General features: G+C 41.1%; 1 long non-coding RNA gene across 1 annotated transcript in view; it reads left to right on the top strand.

Annotated features, from left to right (window-relative positions):
• The window catches only part of LOC116570288, a 432758-nt gene extending 418247 nt beyond the window's left edge, over window positions 1–14511 (top strand). The window contains exons 6-7 of the long non-coding RNA XR_004277370.1: window positions 11577–11755; window positions 14473–14511. This is a non-coding gene — a long non-coding RNA (uncharacterized LOC116570288). The remainder of the gene's footprint in view (window positions 1–11576; window positions 11756–14472) is intronic.
• Window positions 14512–22200: the final 7689 nt, after the last annotated feature.

Here is a 22200-nt window from a genome sequence, read left to right as displayed (position 1 = left end):
AAGATATCAGAGCCCTTTGGTACATCCCCTATAGGTCAGTGTCCACAGGCAAAGAGCAGAGTGGAGAAGGGTGAAGAGCAAATCTGGAGGTATGCTCTAGCATGAAAATGGATGAAAGTTGGAACAGGCATAAATGTGGTAAGTGCTGATCAAAGAAAAATGTATTTGCTTTCAATTATAGCTGGGATGGTTATAGTATAGATTAAGTTAAAAAGAGAAAATGGAATGAACTTTACTTGAACACCAGTATACACCAGGTACTGTGTAGTTTGCTTTCCATATATCAATCAGTTTGTTAAATTCTTGCAATAATGACAATGGATATTATCACCACCATTATATATGTGGGAAATTAAGGTTCAGAGAGGTTAAGAGATTTATCCAACAAAATAGCTAGTGAATAGCAAATCTGTGATTTGAATCCAGGATTGATTTTCTTTCTTTCTTCCTTTCTTTCAAGACTTTATTTATTTATTTATTTATGCATTTATGCATTTATGCATGCAGAGCAGGGAGAAAGGAAGAGGGAGAGAGAGAATCTCAAGCAGACTGCATGCTGAGGGTGGCGCCTGTTAGGGGGCTTGATCTCACAACCCTGAGATCATGACTTGAGCCAAAACGAAGAGGCAGATATATAACTCACTGAGCCACCCAGATGCCCTCAGGTTTTCTAACATCAGAGCTTGGACTTTTTTACTTTTTAGAGTTTTCCTGCCCACTTTATTTAAATCACCAGTGGAAAGCCATAATACATCTGCACTGAAGTAGAACCTTAATGTTTCTGAAGAAGCAGTTTTAGATTACTTAGATATATAAAATTAGTGTTCAATCAAGACCAAAAGTTGCCACTCAAGAGATTATAGTGGAGAGTGTTCAAATTTGACATATTCAGAGACAATAACTAGTCATAACCCTTATCCATGATGATAGCTGCCATTTACTGACTATTTAAAATATAGACTGTTCACTTTCTATGTATTAAATCAGTTATTTGTTATCATATTGATCATGTAAAGATGAAATTGGAAAGTGAAGCATAGAGAGTGAACAAGAAAAAGGGTGAGGTAAGAAGCTAGATTTCTCTGAATAAACTTGTTTCCGCAATTATAAAGAAAAATAAATTTGAAAAAAGAAAAAAAATGCCCTAAAACAAAAAAATTTTCTCAAAAACTTGGTATAAATTTGTTGGCATAATCCTATAGAGAGGAGCATTTTCAAGTGATTTAAAACAAAGCAATTTGTCTATACATCCTTAGCGGCGTGTACAGTAAATGAATGAATGAATGAATGAATGCACCAAAACTGTAAAAAGAAAATCCAGGGGCGCCTGGGTATCTCAGTGGGTTAAAGCCTCTACCTTCAGCTCAGATCATGATCCCAGGGTCCTGGGACCAAGCCCCGCATCGGGCTCTCTGCTCAGCAGGGAGCCTGCTTCCTTCTGTCTCTTTCTACCTCTCTGCCTACTTGTGATCTCTGTCTCTGTCAAAAATAAATAAATAAATAAATAAATAAATAAATAAATAAATAAATAAATAAAATCTTAAAAAAAAAAAAGAAAATCCAAAACTGTTCTGTGTAGTAACCTTTTGGGTCATTATATTGATACTGATTGAAAATTCTGAAGCTATTGTGTACATAATGTATTATATATACAGTTAATATGATATTATAAAGCAATAATCTTTAACATAATCATTGTCATTAGGACATAAGATTTTTAGTATAGGAGGAAAATATATAAAATCAAAGAATTTCATGCAAATAAAAGCCACAATGAGATACCACCTCACACCAGTCAGAATGGCTAAAATTAACAAGTCAGGAAATGACAGGTGTTGGCAAGGATGAGGAGAAAGGGGAACCCTCCTACACTGTTGGTGGGAATGCAAGCTGGTGCAGCCACTCTGGAAAACAGCATGGAGGTTCCTCAAAAGGTTGAAAATAGAGCTACCATATGATCTGTAATTGCACTATTAGATATTTACCCCAAAGATATAAATCTAGTGATCTGAGGGGACACCTGCACCCCAATGTTTATAGCAACAGTGTCCATAATAGCCAAACTATGGAAAGAGCCTCGATGTCCATCAACAGATGAATGGATAAAGAAGATGTGGTATATATATATATATATATATATATATATATATATATATATAATGCATTATTATGCAGCCATCAAAAAAAAAATGAAATCTTGCCATTTTTAATGGCATGGATAGAACTAGAGGATATTATGCTAAGTGAAATAAGTCAGTCAGAGAAAGACAATTCTCATATGTCTCACTCATGTGGAATTTAAGGAACAAAACAGAGGATCATAGGGGAAGGGAGGGAAAAATAAAACAAGATGGAATCCAAGAAGGAGAAAAACCATAAGACTCTTAATCATAAGAAACAAACAGGGTTCTGAAGGGTTGCAGGTTGTAGGGGGATAGAGTAAGTGGGCAATGGACATTAAGGAGGATATAATGAGCACTGGGTATTATATAAGACCGATGAATCACTAAACTCTACCTCTGAAACTAATAATATACAATATGTTAATTTAGCTTAAATTAAAAAATGAAAAAATCAAAGAATTTCCATTAAACTGTAATTTATAATTGGAAATATCAGTACGTATTTATGACATAGAGCATTGTTCACTGGAAACTCTTAGAAGTAATAATGAATCCAATTGCACGAAGTACCACCAGCATCCAAATTATGTTACATAAATATCTTTTTCTACTAGAGGAAGCAGGGATGTTTGGAAAAATAGCTGCTTCCAGATCTGTAACAGGAAATATACAAGATGAGCTTGAAACACCTTACTTCAGAAAATAAGGAAGCTACCAGAACCTAGTGAGGTCATGCCAAAAGGACTCAGAAGCTAATGTGAAAAGACTCTCACCGGACCAACATGAAACATCCATAAGAATAGTAAATTCCAGGATTAACATACATTAAAAATGTGAAGAAATAAAAACAATGTAACATATATTTTCAAAGGAAAAAAAAAGTTACTGGAAACTTTGCAGTATGGTAAAGAACCAATTCTCTTTTCTTTGAAAACTGGTAAATAGAGAAAGAATCAAATATACTACTTTTTTTTTTTTTTTTTGAGAGAGATGATGCCAGAAAGAGCAAGTGCATGGGTATGGGAGGTAGGGATTCAGAGAATATTTTTTCTTTTGAATTTTTAATTTTTTTAAATTTCTTTTCAGTGTTCCAGAATTTTTTTTTAAGATTTTATTTATTTGTCAGAGAGAGCACAGGCAGGAGGAGTGGCAGGCAGAGGGAGAAGCAGACTTCCTGCTGAGAAAGGAGCATGATGCAGAATTTGATCCCAGAACCCTGGGATCGTGACCTGAGCTGAAGGCAGATGCTTAATCGACAGAGTGACCAGGTATACCAAGGGGGAAAGAAAGAATCTTAAGCAGGCTCCACACTCAGTGCAGAGTCTGACTTGGGGCTCGATCTCACAATCTTGAAGTCATGACCTGACCCAAAACAAGAGTCAGATGCTCGACCAACTGAGCCACCCAGGTGCCCCTTTACCTGCTTTTCCTATACAACCTCAGGATAACCAAATATCTTTAGGTTTATTTTTTTAAAAGTATGCCAGCCAGCAAATGAAAGAAGAAAAAATTAGAAAATCACCATTTTGTAAACCTCTAATAAAATAGCATATCTAGGTAATTATAATCAATGACTACTAACATCATCACAAAAAGCAGACACTGTGTGCCTCCTGTTGGAATTATGAAATACTTTCAATAAAGTATTTTTTGTCAAAGCATCAACCCTAAGTCAGGTCAAACTTCTGGTTATAACTATCAGCTTATAGGAAATACAGTGGTAGAGGGACATGTTAAATATTGCCATAGAGTTGGCAATCAACAAAATCCAGAATGTGAGAAATGCTGAAAAACAGCACAAATGGCTTGATTTCTTCACAAATAAATTGTAAGAAAAACAAGAGAAAGGTGAAGCTAAAGTTTAAAAAAGACCCAAGAAACCCATAAAATGCAATGTATGGAAATTGTTTGGATCTTGATTTGGAAAAACAAATCTAAAAATACATTTATGAAAAAATTAGAAATATTAGACAGTGGATTTTTAATGAAATTAAGGGATTATTCCAAATATCTATGTAGATTAATGGTATTATGTTCTTTAAAGGAATCCTTGTTATTGGAGATACTTATGAACAAAAGAAATAATATGACGTCTGAGATTTGGCTCAAAATAATATAGAGGCTTGTGGGGTGGAGTTGAAAGAACAAGAATGACTCTGATTTGACATTTGTTGAAGACGGGAAATGGTAATGTGGGGATTCGTTATATTTCTCTTTACATGTATATTTGGACTATTACACAATAAGTTTTTAAAAATGTGTTTCGGTAGGTGGGATTACTAAGTTCCACATGCGGATGGCTCAGAGATGTCCAGAATTTAAGAAAATCACTTTAAATTAAAAAATAAGTAGCTCATCCAGTCATCAGTTTAAAACTGTACTGTCTTTAAATCCTTTTACATGTAATGGGTATGAATCTTGGTGCATAAACTCCAGTGTAAGAGAAAGAACTTTTTCAGAAATTTTCTGAAACCCAGTTTGCATTCTATTTTAAGAATCCAATGAGTGGAAATTTAATTTCAGAGGAATTACCCACTCTTTCTTCCTGAGGTGCATCCAAGTTCAAGGGAGTTACTGTATCACTGTGGTCTGGTATTAGGGGGCATGTGGTCCTCAGTGTCATCTGTCCATGCTGACATCTGTTGAAACATCCGTTGTGCCATATGATCGTTGAACTTCAGTCCACAGAGATCACTAGGAGTCATTCTCTCTCTCCCAACTTTTTCTCCTCAACTCTCCTCAGTTCTGGCTTCTTCTAGTTGATTATTTGGTCCTCCTGTCTGATGCAAAGGAAACATTGTCTCTACCAGGCTGTGGTATGGAGACTTCTTGTGAAATTCTCCCAGTCCTGTCTGCTTGGATACATAGCAGAGCTGCTCCTTTTTCAGAGTCTTGCTTCTTCCAAGGATTCTGCCCTAAAAGGGAACATAGGTCTCCTCTGCTCTTGTATTCCACAGATGTTTGGGTTTCCTTTCATGAAATGAAAGGAAGGTCCTCAGCCTTCACAAGGTCAGTGAAGTCAGGTGGCAGGGTTTGTTCTAGATACCCACTAATGTCTATGACACCATTCTCTCCCTACATTATCTTCTCTGTTCCACCTCAAGAACACTGTTCTAGCCTTGCAGCAGGAAGACTTATTCATATTTTTGACTCTGTTCTGAGTCATTTATATTTCCAACAGTGAGGCATTTGAAAATCAAAGACCAACAAGAGACTTTTATTTCCTTTCCAAAACAGCCCCTTCCCAGTGGAAATGAGCAAATGGCCTAAGTGTGGAGTTAGGCAAGGGGAGGAATGGTAGAGATAATAATATTAAAATAGTTTTGAGAGTAACAATAAATGACACTAAGTGGCAAGAACTGCCATAAGTGCTTTACATAGGTATTAATTCATCTGATTCTCCTACCAACCCTGTGAAGGCATGACTGTCATCTCCATGTTGTGGATCATGAAAATAAAGCACAGAGAGGCTAAATTTCTTGTCCAAGATTGCACAGGTAGTTAGTGGTAGCAATGGAATTCCAATCTAGGCAGTCTGGTTCTAGATCTATGCTCTTTAAGCCATTAAGAAAAATAGGCTGGAAGCAAGACCCAATGCACTTGAAAGGTCTTGATGAGGTCTTTTTTTTTGGCGTGGATTTTCCATTTTTTAAATCACCAAAAGCATAAAACAACTGCCTCTATTTAATTTCCTTTTCTTCATCCACACACAGTGTAGATAATGTGGAAAAAGAAATGTAATACTTACCCAAGTCCCACAGATCCATCTCACTCTAGCCCTGGAATTTATATTATTAAATTTCCATTTTATTTCAGATAAGGACACTAACCTTTAGTTTAACTAATGTCCTTGTGGCACGCCCCCAGCTAGGAAGAGGGAGTGCTGGGATGTAAACCCAAGGCCACCTGATTGAGCAAGGTCATGTTTATTCCCTGACCACTCAAGAGCGCTTAACTGCATTTTGACCTGAAATTGAAGGTGGACATTTGCACAGTCCCTGTGAACATCTGACCCTGCCAGAGGAGAGGGGAGTTGGGCCTTGGGCCTGTCAAGCAGATACCTTTTCACCAGCTGTGACTGGGCTTGCCTTTATGCAGCATTAATGGAAAGCTAGAGGAGTAACAGATGGAACACACTTGAACCTTCCAATCCGGAGCCTTCGATCCCCTTTGGCTCCTCTCAGCCTTGTGCATCATCTGCATTAGAAAGCCCAGTGGATCTTTTTTCAGCTGCGTCCCGTCAGCCTACATAACGTTCTCTCTGACACTCCTCTGGGAAAGTCCCATGTCCGGCAGTAACAGACCTAGGAGGGTGCAAATAATTCGAACTTAGATTGTCAACTCGGTCTCCAAAGTCAGTCACACAGAAAATGCACCAGCTTGACATATGATGCCTAGTGCCGTTTTATGGAAATAAATGATCTAAACTGCTTATTTTTTGGTAAAAGTTAATAGCATATTTTATATGTCCCAATCACTCATTTTTACGGGAGTGGAGGCAGTAACATTGATTAAGATGAATTCTTGGGAGCCAGTGTCGGTTAACTTCAGTTGTTCATGAAGTACCATTCATCTAATTTTTGCTTTTCTTCTCTTCCCCTCCCCCACCACCAGAGGTGATACCTTTAATTTAAAAAGTCATTTGCAGACAAAATGTATTTAGAAATAAAGATGCTCAGGTACCTAAATGCAGTGGTCTCTGTGAGAAATTGCTATTGATTGCAGACTTGTTACAGGAATCCGAAACTGACGCACAGAAAACACACACACCCAGACACACACACCTTGACTGAGGTTCAGCTGCTCTCCTCCCCTTCTTGTCATAATAACTTAACATAATGATAGTGCTGTCATTATAAATATTTGGAGGCTTCTGCATCTTGATAATTGATGGATTCTGAATGTTGGAGGACTCGGAGGATAATTTTTAAATCAGCACAAGCATCATGTTCAAAGCCTTTCCTTGGATTTTTCAGAATGAAAACCAGAACCATCCTCTCTATCTTAGGAAATGATTGGGAAGCGTAAGAGAGGCAAACCCACCCAGCCCTGTTATTTCCCAGGTCTTCCTCTGGTAAATTGAAAACGGTACCTCCCCTCTGTGAATCCGCCACCCTCCACATGCTTGGCCGGGATGCCACACACCTGCTCCGCGTCAGGCGGAACCCGCTGGAGCATATGGCAGCTTACACGTTGCCTCGTCCCGGGACGGATTGGGAATGCTGGTCACCTGGGCTCTGTTTTCAAGTGGTGTGACAGCAGCTGTGGGAAGCCCAGAGAATGACAGGCTCTCACTGCTCTTCTTACTAGTGAGAAAGAAGAGTGAGGGGAACAGAAGGAGATGTTTTCATATACTCAGCAGCTATGACTTGAGTTCTGTGCAAGAACACACTACTCACTGGCTTTCCCCACCGTAAGCAGCGGTAGAAGGGAAGCCCTGATTTTTTTTAATTTAAAATTGCTTGTCAGTGGTAGCAGACAGAATTTTGGCCCTGAAAGATGTCCATTTTATAATCCCAGAAACTGTGATTATGTTAACTTTGCATGGCAAAGAGGAATTAGGTGTCAGATGCGCCAAAGGTGGTCCCTCATCTGTTTTTAAAGTAGGGAGGATTAGGGGCACCTGGGTGGCTCAGTGGGTTGAGGCCTCTGCCTTCAGCTTGGGTCGTGATCCCAGGGTCCTGGAATCGAGCCCCACATTGGGCTCTCTGCTCGGCAGGGAGCCTGCTTCCTCCTCTCTCTGCCTGCTGCCTCTGCCTGCTTGTGATTTCTGTTGGGTGAATAAATAAAATCTTAAAAAAAAAAAAAGGATTATTGTGGATAACCTGGGTGGGCCCAGCGTCATCACAAGGGTCCTTCCAGGGGGAAAGGGAGGCAGAAGAGGTCCAAGTGACACACCAAGTGATGGTGTGTGAGGACGACTTGATCTGCGTTGCTGGCTTTGAAGATGGAGGGAGAGGGCCACTGGCTAAGGAGTGTGGGCAGCCTCTAGAAGCAGGAAAGGGCAAGAAGCGGATTCTCCTGAGTGTCCAGAAGGGAACCCCAGCCCTGCTGACACCTTGATTTTAGCTCAGTATGACTTAGGTGGAACTTCTGAACTGTAGAAACCAATATAATGAATGTATCCTGTTTCAAACCACTGCCATTTGTGGGAATTGCCCCAGCAGCAGTAAGAAATGGACATATGGAGTGATGGCTGGAGTTGGGGTTCTCAACTTAGGGGTACATTAGAATCATCTGGGGAGCTTTTACAAGTCCTTGTGCTCGGGTCCTACCCCAGACTAATCATCTCAGAATCTCTGGGAGTGGGACTCCGAAAGTCAATTTTATAAACTCCCGGTGATTTCACTGTGTAAGTGAAATGGAGAGGCAGTGATCTAGTGGATAGATCCCCACCAGTGTTTGGAATCAAGAAAGCTGTGTTCAGATCCCTTTTTTTTTTTTTTTTTTCATTTTAAGATTGAGCTCAGATAATTTCTTTCACCTACACACTAAATGAACAGGTACACATATTTATATATTTGTATTTATAGATATATAAATTATATACACAAACCAGCCCTTCTGTAAAATGGAAAGCTAATGTTAAGTGAGGTTTTATTTTTTTTTAAGTGAGGTTTATACATGAAGAATCTAGCGCATCATAAATGCATGTAATGAAAGTTTTTGTAGTATAAGTAATTGAGAGCTACTGAAGAGATTAAAAAAATCATTCTCTGATAACATCAAAACATGGTTATATTCCTATTTTACTTTTTTCTGGGCCCATGAATCTCAAAGTATGTTCTAATATGGGAGCCATTCTTAAATGTATGTCAGATCACTGACATCTTGGGGAAAGCAACCCTATTTTATGAAAGGTTTTTTGGTTTTTTTTTTTTAGTATTAATAATGTGACCAGGCGCACCTGGGTAGCTCAGTCGGTGAAGTATCTGATTTGTGATTTCCATTCCGGTCATGATCTGAGGGTCATGAGATCGAGCCCCTTGTTGTGGAGCCTGCTAGGCTGCTTGGGATTCTCTCTCTCCCTCTCTCTCTCTCGCTCTTCCTCCCCCCAAGGTCGTACACATTCTCTCTCTCTCTGTCTCAAACAAAACACAAACATGGAACCAGTCTTCCCCCTTATGTGGGATTTGTTTGCACTTCCTGATTAGCTGTCAGGCTCAGATTGCCTGCGGTGATCTCAGGCAATTTTCTTAACCTAGCCTTGAGCCTTCGTTTCCATGTTAGTAATAAAGGGACTACAATTGTCCTGTGGGGCTTGGAGAGAGCAAGTATAAGGTATCCAGCATTATGCCTGACCTGTAATCATGACTTAATAAATGAAAACCAATGAATGAAGTGGAAGAATAAACTGGAAAGTCACTGGGTGTGAGAAGAGAAGAGAGTGAGTGGCTGGGTGTGCAATCAGGGAGGTGCTGGAGGGCTTTGGCCACACAGCCATCATTGTGCAGGTGCCCAGCAGGTGTGGGGGAGATGGGCACAGCTGTGTGCAGGAGCTCTGGTCCGCTGAATAGCCGACCCTGAGCCAAACCCTTGGAGATGTGGAGACGTAGGGAACCTGGTTGGCTTCAGGGACATTTAAAAGTACAGTAGGCCAACCTGGGCACAGGTAGCCCAGGCTACCTGTGACTTTAGTTACACCTCAGATATGTTGTTAATCCCTGGAAGGCAGGAGTTGTGTCTCAGAGTTCTGTCGTCTGATTCCCCAGCTCAGTTCTGGGCACACAGCAAATGTACAATAAAAGCTTGCTGTTTCAAAAAAAAAAAGTTTGCTGTTTCATTAGTCCCATTGGATTCACATAAAAATAATTAAGAGAAATGGAACCACATTCTGTCCTCTCAGTTTCAGTAAGTAGAAAGTATAATGGTTCTTGAAACCACAAACAGTGGTCTGGATTTGGGGCCATGAAACTGACCTGGGTGTGGGTCAGCTTGGGCTCACAGTTTGATCGTGGCTACCATCAGTGGTCTTTCTTGAGGTCAGTTCATCTGCTGAGTGTCGATGGAGTCATAGCAGTATCCACGGTGCTGATCCACAGGATTAGTACCCCTATCAAATGTGCGGGCAAGTTTTCCATTAATTTCTGTAAATCCATAAATTTAAAAAGAATATAATGATGTGAGACTTGAAGGAGGAAATGCTCACACCTGGCTATGGAGAAAAGAGAAAACTTTTTAAAGAGGCTATCTGAGGGACGTAGCTAAAATAATTTTCTTTTTCGAAGTGATTTAAGATTCAGACTTTTCCTGTTTTCCAGGTGCAACTGGTAGAAATGTGTTAATGGTGAAGATAGATTGAATGGGGCACACACTCTTGGCCTGGGCTTAAATCCCAGCACATTTGCATTTGCTTACTGTATGTGCAACTTCAGCCAAGACACAAATTCTCTGACCCCGAGTGTCCTTTTTAACAAACAGGAGTGATAATCTAGATATGGCAGGGCTGGCTATTATGAACCTTCCCTGCATGGCTCGAACAGCACCTGCAACATGGTATAGGAAAACTGGGTGTCCCTCCCCCACTTCCTGGGCTTCTCTCAAGAAGCCCAGTTGTCTAGGGGACAGATTATAGTTAGAAGCCTTCTCCTACTAAAAGACAGTAATTGTTTGTTTTGGTTATAATTTTTAAAGACTCATTTATAATTATATATATAATTCATACATATGTATGTATTTGTTTGTATGTATGTACATATGTGCATACATTAGAGAGACAGTCTTACAGTGAAAAAAAAAAATGGAAACAATACCAATAAAGCAAAAGTTCTACTAATCCCCTCTTCAGAGGTAGGTTTCCTTTTTAAAAAATCAGTTCACACCAGTGAAATATGAAGCCAGATTATTGTCCTATCTGACTTCAAAGATCAGACAGCTGGAATTTGTTCCCTTGAGGCATAGTCAAATCTAAAACCACCCTCAGGAAGCTCTAGAGAAATGCACTTAGCAGCCCCAGTGATTTGTGTGTTGGCAGTCTCTTCCTGGGTTCTGACTAGGGCCAGATCTGCTGTCTCTAGCCACTCTTCAAATGTCCTCCTTACTCACTCTGCCCTTTACCCTTGCCAGGAACACACCACGCTGGTGTGGTGTATAAGAACAAGCTTGGGATCAGGAATCAAAAGATGGCAGTGCTCAAAGTCTAGTGCTTCCTGCTACTAGCCAGTAGCACAAGGCAGGTAATGGAAATTGCCTCTCAACTGCCTCATCTGTGAAATGGGAATGGTAGTTAGAATTCTGTCACAGCCTTGCTCTGAGCTTTGAATGACCTCATGCTTTAGAATCTTGAAGTGCTTTTAAAATACGAACCATTATTATGACCTATATATATAATAAAGAAAGAGAGTTTGGAAGGCAGAAGAATGGAAAGCAATAGGTTTAATTGCTTATTACTCCCTTTTAACCATGACCTAATTTCACAAAATCTCATCACTTTCATCCTTTGCCATTGTACAGAATCTACTCACACTAAAGTCTGGAGCTGTGGAGTGGTTGGCAATGAAGCCCTTTGATTCCACAAAGGACCACACCAGTGAACAAAGCAGACGACAAGATCTGCCCTCGGGGTGCTGACCTGAATTTAGGAAATCCCGGGAATGGTCCCCAAGCAAGTTCTCTGACACCCAGCTGCCCTAGTAAGATTCCAGGGTCCTGTTTCCTCATCTTATGCCCAGTAGAATCCTGGGGGCCCAGGTCTTTCAAAAATCTACTACTTGGCTTTAGTCCAGGGCAGGCATTTGGAATTTTAAGCTGGGCCAATGTTTGGTGCTCAGAAGTTGGACAGGAACCATGTGCTGAGTGCCAGCAATGCTGTTTGAGAACCAGTATCTGGGTTTAATTTCCACTGTCTGTCAGAGGGAAGCTTTGATCAGACCCTGCATTTTTTCACTTCTCCTAAGTGACTAGAGGCTACTGCCGGCCCATTACCACTGCCTCCGTGTGAGCTCTATGTTGGCCATGATAGCAGAGATTTATTTACATGAATTTCCTCCAAATTGCCCTGCCCATCGCCTCTCTCTCTCTCCCCTTCTCCCCTTAGGTCAGGGCACAGTGAGTGCTGGGGGCTCAACCTGGGTGTGAATGCCTGACCAGGAAGCTAAGGGATGGGAAATGGGGAGGAGGATCCACACGTATCGCAGAAGGAAGTGCAGCTCAAGTAAGTGACTGCAGCTGGCTCTTAATGGCTTTTCTTCTCTGTCGTCATTTTCCTTTAAGCCCAAAAGAAACTCTTTGTAATACGTGTTAAAATTATGGTTCAGATTTCTGATGATCAAGTTACATAGATTAAAGTAATGGATACCAGACTCTGCATCAATTCAGGTATAAATATGGATGAAATGAATGTACATTATCCACTGTTATAAATCTGTGTGTTCAAGGAAAGATATAAATCTCCTGAACCTTTCCTACCTCAGGGTTTGAGGATCTTTTTTTTTTTTTTCAGTGTTTTCGGTGAAATTATGATTTGAAGTAATTTGCTGGTTTTGCAGAAACTCCTGTGTTTTTTTTTTTTTAACAAGAAAGGGTAGAGTATATTATTTATAATGGCGAGTCATTAAAATGCTCCAGGAAGTCATCATTGCAGAGGGGGTTGGAGAGGCAAGAGGTTATACGGCATTCCAGATGTGCACGTGTGGAGAAGGGCCATGCATTTGGAGAAATTTATAGCACCTGGCTCCACTGTAAAGGGTACTTGGCCCCGGGGTGTTTCTGTTCTCTCCCCCTCCCCTCGGCCCTATCAACACTGTACAAGCAGGGGCTCAAAGGCGTCGGTGCGTGATGGACACATGGCCACAGGATGTTGTGGTCTGGAAGAGAAGACTGAGTTCTCACTCCTGCTAAGCCACAGGGCTGATGAAAGTGAGCTCCTTGCAGCTTGGGGCCCTCACAGGAGCAGGAAGAGGCCTTACTGTGAGAGGGAAAGAACAGAGCCACATGCTCTGTAGAAATGCATTACCCCAGCATGCTGCTCAACAGCTACGCATTTGGTCACCTTAGTTTACCTTCTCTAGGTTCACAGTCCATAAAAAGCACCTTCCAGAAGGTTGGCGTGAGGACTAAATGGGATTCCGAGTGTGAAGGCACCTAGTGCAATTACCTCTCCCTCCAACCTCGCTCAGGCTAGGTTAATAGACTCGTGACCACTGTTGTGCCACATAGGATTGCATCATGGACTCCCAGCCACTCTCCACACCCCCTCAGCTGAGGCCACAGCAGATCCCACATGGAGGTTCAGCTCTTTCTAAGTCCTGTGAAGTCGGTGAAGAACTCAACAAGTTAGCCCAGGTCTTTCTATGGTATTGCTCCACTATCCCTCTTCTGCAGCATCCAAAGTGGCAAACAGCCACTTTATCCTCATCTCAGTAAGCAAAATGGAAATATGGGGAAGGCACGGCATGTCCTTTCCCTCTAGGGACTAGCCTACAAAGGATGTATGTCACTTTCCTTCATATTCCACTGGTCAAGAACTGTCTGGCCCTGCCTAATCATGAAGGGGACTAGGCAACATATTCTTTAACTGGCAGAGCCATTGACCTAGCTAAATTCCCTTACTGTGGAGGAAAGTGAGATGGATATTAGGGGACAATTAGAGTCCCTTCCAGGGGAAGTCACAGGGAGTTGTGCCAGAAACTCAAATAGAATCATATGTTTAAAGACAGAGGTTTGGGTTCTGTGGGGGTAGAGAAAGGAAGATCGTTATCCTATGGATCATGAAATGTGTTTATGTCTCATAATCAGATTAATCAGGATATAGATATATAACCTACTTTGTTAATGTGCAGATTCCAGAGGCCTAGGTAACTGGGCCTGTCCCATTATGGGTCAAGTAAAGTTTACTTTCCTCTGCAGCTGTAATCAGTCATCCTGTGCCTACCCAATGCCCAACGTGTTTTTCAACTCCATACTTGCAGTGCATTTCTCATGGTCTGCCATATAGCTAGCTGTTCATTCAGTAATTAAGTAAATAGATGAGTGAATGAATAAATGAATTAGCAAAGTAAAGGACAAGTGGGAATAGGGCAACAAGAGGGCAGTGGTATCAGGGGCACTTTCAATAAACAGAACTAAATCATCTCTACTCTCCTGAGCCACCACCTCCCTTACTCTTAATTTTTTTTTAAAGATTTATGTATTTATTTTAGAGCATGAGCAGGAGGGGCAGAGGGAGAGGGAATCTCAAGCAGACTCTGTTCTGAACAGGGAGCCTAATGTGGGGCTTGATCTCATGACCCTGAGAGCAAACCCTGAGATCACGACCTGAGCCAAAACCAAGTATTGGATACTCTATCAACTCTGTACCAACTCTTACTCTTCTGAACTCATTAAACTCTTCTGTTCTTCTTGTTTATAGAGAGAAAAAGCAAACATTCCTTAGCGCCTGTACCAGCCCAGCAAACTGTATGTCCATCCTTCCTTTCTTCCCTTCTATTAAACTTACTGCCGTATTCCACCAGAACCTGCTCTTCTTCCCTTCTGCTCCCCAGGGCCTGGTTCTGCCACTGGGCCCTCTCCTATACACTTTCATATTTCTTCGATCTTCTGGCTCCTTCAGAATTTAAGTGGGTTCAAATTTCTTTAAAAGAAATATATTCAAGGGAGCTTGGGTGGCTCAACTGGTTAAGGGGCTGCCTTCTGCTCAGGTCATGATCCTGGAGTCCTGGGATCAAGTCCCACGTCAGGCTCCCAGCTCCATGGGGAATCAGCTTCTCCCTCTGACCTCCCCTCTCATGCTTTCTCACTCTGTCTGTCTCTCTCTCTCTCTCAAATAAATAAATAAAATCTTTTAAAAAATACATATTCAATCCCTATCTAGAGTTGTATCTCTCCCCTCTCCCTTCACAACCAACTTCTTTTTATTTTATTTTTTATTTTTTTATTAATTTTTAAAAATTTTTTATAAACATATAATGTATTTTTATCCCCAGGGGTACAGGTCTGTGAATTGCCAGGTTTACACATTTCACAGCACTCACCATAGCACATACTCTCCCCAATGTCCATGACCCCACCACCTTCTCCCTTCCCCCCTTCACCCAGCAACCCTCAGTTTGTTTTGTGAGATTAAGAGTCTCTTACGGTTTGTCTCCCTCTCGATCCCATCTTCTTTTATTTATTCTTTTCCTACCCCTCAAACCCTCTACATTGCATCTCCACTTCCTCATATCAGAGAGACCATATGATAGTTGTCTTTCTCTGATTGACTTAATTTTGCTAAGCATAATACCCTCTAGTTCCATCCATGTCATCGCAAATGGCAAGATTTCATTTCTTTTGATGGCTGCATAGTATTCCATTGTATATGTATACCACATCTTTATCCAGTCCTCTGTTGATGGACATCTAGGTTCTTTTCATAGTTTGGCTATTGTGGACATTGCTGTTATATACATTTGGGTGCACGCGCCCCTTCGGATCACTACGTTTGTATCTTTAGGGTAAATACCCAGCAATTGCTGGGTCATAGGGTAGCTCTATTTTCAGCTTTTTGAGGAACCTCCATGCTGTTTTCCAGAGTGGTTGCACCAGCTTGCATTCCCACCAACAGTGTAGGAGGGTTCCCCTTTCTCTGCATCCTCACCAGCATCTGTCATTTCCTGACTTGTTAATTTTAGTCATTCTGACTGGTGTGAGGTGGTATCTCATTGTGGTTTTGATTTGTATTTCCCTGATGCAGAGTGATGTGGAGCATTTTTCATTTGTCAGTTGGCCATCTGGATGTCTTCTTTGCAGAAATGTCTGTTCATGTCTTCTGCCCATTTCTTGATTGGATTATTTGTTCTTTGGCTATTGAGCTTGCTGAGCCCTTTATAGATTTTAGATACTCGCCCTTTATCTGATATGTCATTTGCAAATATTTTCTCTCATTCTGTCAGTTGTCTTTTGGTTTTGTTAACTGGTTCCTTTGCTGTGCAAAAGCTTTTGATCTTGATGAAATCCCAATAGTTCATTTTTTGCCCTTGCTTCCCTTGCCTTTGGCGATGTTCCTAGGAAGACGCTGCTGCGGCTGAGGTTGAAGAAGTTGCTACCTGTGTTCTCCTCAAGGATTTTGATGGATTCCTTTCTCACATTGAGGTCCTTCATCCATTTTGAGTCTATTTTTGTGTGTGGTGTAAGGAAATGGTCCAATTTCATTTTTCTGCATGTGGCTGTCCAATTTTCCCAACACCATTTGTTGAAGAGGCTGTCTTTTTTCCATTGGACATTCCTTCCTGCTTTGTCGAAGATTAGTTGAGCATAGAGTTGAGGGTCTATTTCTGGGCTCTCTATTCTGTTCCATTGATCTATGTGTTATTTTTTAATTTTATTAACTTATTATGTATTATTTGCTTCAGGGGTACAGGTCTGTGAATCATCAGTCTTACACAATTCACAGAGCTCATCATAGTTGGCTGAATACACTGTTCCTCTGTCTCTACGTCTCCATCCACTAAGTTTAGCTTCTATTCCTGCCATGACCCTGACATTGCTGGTCAAAGTCACTGATGACCTTCCTGGTGCAATTGCCAAGGGTGGCTTGCAGTTTTTATCTCACTTGACCTCTCAAAAGCATTTGACCTTGTTGATCATTCCCTTTTCAAGAAGTCTCTTCCCATGGCTTTTGTAACACACCATCTATCCTGGTATTTCTCCTATTTCTTGGGTCTGGTATGGACTCTCTTTCTCTGCTCATGATTAAATGTTAATGTTTCTCAGGCATCTGTTCTGGGCTGTCTCCTATTCTCACTCTACACACAGATCCCTGGACATGTCATCCACTGCAACCATCTCAATGCAGATCTAATCTATATACGTACGATACCCAAATAGGAAATATCCTCTCCTCTCTCTAAGTGTAGATCTAAATACCTCTTGGACTTCTCCATTTAGATCTTTTAGAGTCACTGAGGACACCACTTGTCTAAAATTAGATTCAGGCTTTGCCACTTCCTATTCTAGAACCTTGCTTGTTTCTCATTTATAAAGCAGGGGTAGTAATAATGCAGGATTATAGTGTGACCAGATGGATTGATATGTAAAAATGTGATATGTATACTGTGAACTACTCTTTGTATGTAAAGGATAACAGTTTATGTCAACCAACAAGGCTTCATTGAGTATCTATAGTGTGTCCTGCATGGTTCTGGTGATTACAGAATAGAACAAGCCATGGCTTCTGTCCTAAGGAACTCACAGGGGGGAATAAATGATGATGCACTTAGTGATTTAGGCAATAGGAATTGAAAAGCCAGTGGCATCACCATTGGTGATCTATTTCCTTCCAGCTCCACTCATCCTTTTCTTAAAGGTATTATCCTGCCCATAGCTTAGAAGACACAGCTCTAGTTATCAAATGACCTCTCACTCACAGCCACAGTCTTTTGGATTGGTATTCATCTGACCTAGGTTCTTTGGATCAAGATGTTTCTCCCAAGGAGATGTCATTCAGACAGGGCTAAGAAATGGTAATGTAGAAATAACTCCAGATTTAATGCCATAGGACATGTAAAGTAAAGGTTATAGGTAATAAATCCCAAAAATCTGGGAGTGAAAGCCTGTCTACTAAAGGGAGAGTGCAACAGAGAAGCAGGGAGAAGAGGAAACAAGACACCATGTAGTTCCAGAGAGAGCAATAGAGAATTGAAGCTGTAGGATGGCTTTCCAGTTCTCTTGTGACTTGGCTGGGTTTCATGCAATCATGTCCTCTGCTCATTCTTTTTTCTTTTTAAAGATTTTATTTATTATTTATTTGACAGAGAGAGATCACAAGCAGGCAGAGAGGCAGGCAGAGAGAGAGGAAGGGAAGCAGGCTCCCTACTGAGCAAAGAGCCCAATTCAGGGCTCGATCCCATCCTGGGATCATGACCTGAGCTGAAGGCAGAGGCTTTAACCCACGGAGCCACCCAGGCACCCCGTCCTGTGTTCATTCTACTGCCTATGGTACCATATCACATTTATGTTTATTTTTTAAAACTATAGAAAGATATTTCAACATTATACTCTAAGTTACTTACCAGTGTAGATGTAAATTGCCATTTGATTCAAGTTGACCAGAACATATGGGGATTTGGTGTTTTTCTACCTCTGGTTTCTAATGGAAATTACCTTCCTCCATACATCCATCACATGTTAATTACTTTACTAACAATAATAGTTCCTGTGTTTTGCTTTTATGGTAGTTTACCATTTGCAAAGGGATTTTACATACATTGTCTCATTTGAGCCACACAATAACTCAGTGAAGCTCAGAAAGAGTAAGTGAATTATTTAAAGTTACACAGCAAGATTGAGACATAAATTGGCTCTTAATTCAGTGCCAAGGCAAATTAAAAGTATAAAAGTTCAATCAGTGCATTCGCCAACTCAGGCCTGAGGTAGGGTATGTGCAGATACCTCTTGGAGCATTGCAGAGCCTCTTAAGTCATTCTCATGTGCCTGTTATATTCAAATTCCCAGAGTTCCAACAGTGGAGAAAGTCCAAATTCAGTTCAGTTCACCAACATTTTGTGATTTCTGATTGTGTGCTGGCTCTGAGCTAGGCCCTGATTTTTTGTGAATAGACTTGCTGAGTCTGAAACATCTGTATCAGAGCAGGTCGGCAATCAAGTCTGACCTGTTAAAACATCAAGTATAAGTTTCAAGAGGTCTTCTTTACAGTGATAGAGGTTGTGTTACCCGGGGACGGTCGTCAGCTGTTTCGTAGAAACTTCCCATCTATTCAGCTCTGACATCTGGTTCACAGAACACCTGATATAGAGGATGCTGAAAGCAAAGTAGCATGGAGGCTCAGGGCTTCTGCTACCAAGAACAAGAGCTTTCACATACTCTCATAACACTTGCAAAAGCTGCTTGATCATTTGTGGCACAGCCATGCTCTCTCCCATCTATTTGGAGAAGGAGGAAGAAATCCATTTTGGGGTACCCTTTTCAGAAGGTGGCCAGAGGAAATGCTCCCAATTATTCTCAGGCTCAAGAAAGCAGAGACCTTCCCGGGAGAAAGAACAGGTCAACTCCTTGCCAGAGTCTAAGAATAGGCTTGGCTGATAGAATGTCTGTCAGCCTGTCCCCACTCTCCACATGCTCTGGCTCATATGGTGGTTGCCCCTGCCCTACTGGAAGGTGAGCTTAATGAACAAAAGGACACTAAACTATCCATCATTCCCCACTAGCAATTCTGCGTTATCCCAAGATCCCCAAGATAAAAAGGGAATCACTTGGGTACCATGTCCCTGAGTAAAGAAGCACAAAACAGGGCCACAAAAGCCTAGGCTTAGATCCAGTTCCCAGAAAGAACATCAACTGCCTTTTCAAGAAGAGAGTTCGTCTCAAGTACAATAGCTGGGACCCCTCCGTCTCTGGGAAAGAGGAGCTATCAGGCAAGGCATTCCCCTTGAAGACTCCTTTGTGTGTCACAGTCTCAGAGCAAACCTCCAGATCCTGGATAGGTCCAACATGTGGCCCTGTCTCCTCTCAGGGAAGGCTCCAAGCTCCTCTTCCTGGGCCCTCTAGCTACAGCCGAGCTGCTCAGAAATACCTGCTCATGTAAGACCTCAGGCTCAAGATGGGCAGCACTCTGGGGAAGGTTGGGGGGATTGCCTGCTGCTACATTTTTAGTTAGAGCAGAAGCCTGTCTTGCCCAGCAGTGCCTCTAATCCTATCCCTTCCCGACCCAAACTTCTTGGGTGGGGCCTCACATAGCTGCAGGCAGTTTATAATCCCAGGCAGGCTATAATCTAATTTAATCGGCTCTCAGAGGCCCCTTCCTTTCTACCTGGAGGTCCAAAATACCACAGTACCTCCTCAGCCCAAAGGAATCAGAATCCAACAGCCCTTCTATTAGTAGGAGGCATCAGACCTCAGGGAGTCTTGGCACTGCCATGAGGGGGATGAGGTGAAGTGGAGTCCATAGCCCAAACCCAGGAAGGACAACAAAATCATAGAGACAGATGTGAGCCATCCTCCAAGAGACACTGCACAGATATGGGTAAATTCAGTGTGTCCAAGGCCTGTAACTCAGGGAAGAGAGAATAAATCTCCCAAAGGATGTATCCATTTGCCACCTTTTGTAACCCTTCCACCCCAAAAAAGTATCCTTGAAAATTCATGTTTCATCCAGTATAATCCAAATGGAATCCCATTTTCCTTTGTGGCTTCCTTTGATACATTCCTTAAGATACATTAACTCAACTATCTTTTGCTGAGTCAGTGAAACATGCATATGTCAGGGATCTACACTGGAAAGGCAAGAGGGAGTAAGACTCAGTTTGATATTGCATTGTCCTTAGTTAATCTGTTGGGGGAAGCAAGTAAGTCAACTGACCATTACAACTCAAAGTGATGGGGAAAACCAGGGGTCACTGGTCCAGTTGGCTTGGTCGTCAGAGGTGTGAGAAGTCTTTCTTTGGGGCCAGATGCCACATGATAGCCCCAGAAGAGGTCCCAGCCAAGCACAGTGGTTTGAAAGAGAAGTGTCTGACCCTTAGATAGTTTTTTTTTTTTTTTAAATAGGTGCCATTCTAAGTTCCTACTACGTACTCATTCATTTAATCCTCACAGTAACCCCATGAGCTATATAATAATTATTAGTGTCACTTTATAGCCAAAGAAACCACTCTCAGTGATGTTTAGTAGTTTGTCCAGGGCCATGAGAACCTTATATTCTCCCCCAGTCAGTCCAGCTTTGCAGACCATGCTCTCAGCCCATTGCCTCCATGTCCTCCACTACAGTGACAAAATCTCAGATGGCTGGAGCCAGAAAGCAAGGTGGGAAGCCCAGAATTAACGGGGTGTGAAAGTGAGAGCAGGGATTTTGTATACCATACCGAGTCCTCATTTTCCAAACTAGGTACAGATAACATGATGAGAGGTCCGGGGACCTGATAAGCCATCATCCATCATTTTGGAAGTATAAATTCACAGAAAAAAATGTCATCAGTTTGTACTCTGAAAAATATTTTGATGATGTACCACACAAAAACAACAATAGGCAGCTACTTGATCCTACTTCTGAAATGTTTTGCTTATTATATAGGGTTTACAAGACAGAATATGTTTAATTCTCTTTCCTACCAGTGAGTTTCCTGATAACTATAAAAGTATAGAAAAGTCTTGTTTTTGTGTACATGTGTGAAAGAGAGACAGAGAGATTTGGGGCTTATTTTTTTCATTTATTTTAAAGAACAATGATCTTGGGTTTGAGAGTATTTCTCAGTGATTAAGAAGAGGAAGTTTCAAGCATTAACTTGAAAATGGCAAAACACTCTGCAAAATAGCAAAATTTAGACATCACCTGAAGTCACTGACCACCAAGAAAGCCATGACATTGCCTCACTATGCACTTCACAGGAGAAAAATAGTAGCACTAACCAACCATAATATAGTGAACAAACAGTTTATTTCAGGAACTAGCTTTAAAAGTTTGAGCCTGGGTGGCTCAGCTGGTTAAGCATCCCGACTTTTGATTTCAGCTCAGGTCATATGACCTCAGGGTTCTAAGATCAAGCCCGGTATCAGGCTCCCTGATGAGCATGGAGCCTGCTTAAGATTCTTTCTCTCCCTCTCCCTCTGCTCCTCACACTCTTTCTTTAAAAAAAAAAATTAATAAAAGATAATAATGAAACACAAAAGTTTACATGCTTACATGTAAATAATGAAACATAAAAGTGCTTACATGTTTCTTAAAATGTGTACCTTGTGTAATCATTTGCTTTAAGGGGCTTAAACTTTGGTGTCTTTTATGTAAGAAGACTTTTAAATATAAATGCATAAATACATATGCATTTGGCATTAATTTTTTTATTCCTGTAAATATTGGAGGACAATTGTCTGAACTTTTTGAACTCAAGAGAACAATTTAGGTTTAGATCAACATGATGAGAAGTCAAGCAAACAAAATATACTTAATACTTCTTTTGAGTTCAATATCAAAAAATCATCTTGAAAAGCAAAATACGTGTAATAGGGGTGGAGGGGGGCATATAGCTGAGCCTAGTTAAAGTCCATAAGAGACAGCCATGCTGAAATAAGGTGTTATTACTGAATGACACTGTTGCCCACTGCTTTTTTATGTGCTCAGACATATATTCTTGAACAGTTAGTTGAG

The sequence above is a fragment of the Mustela erminea genome, chromosome 12, assembly GCF_009829155.1.
Source record: "Mustela erminea isolate mMusErm1 chromosome 12, mMusErm1.Pri, whole genome shotgun sequence".
NCBI lineage: Eukaryota > Metazoa > Chordata > Mammalia > Carnivora > Mustelidae > Mustela > Mustela erminea.
This window is presented reverse-complemented; position numbering and strand designations above follow the sequence as displayed.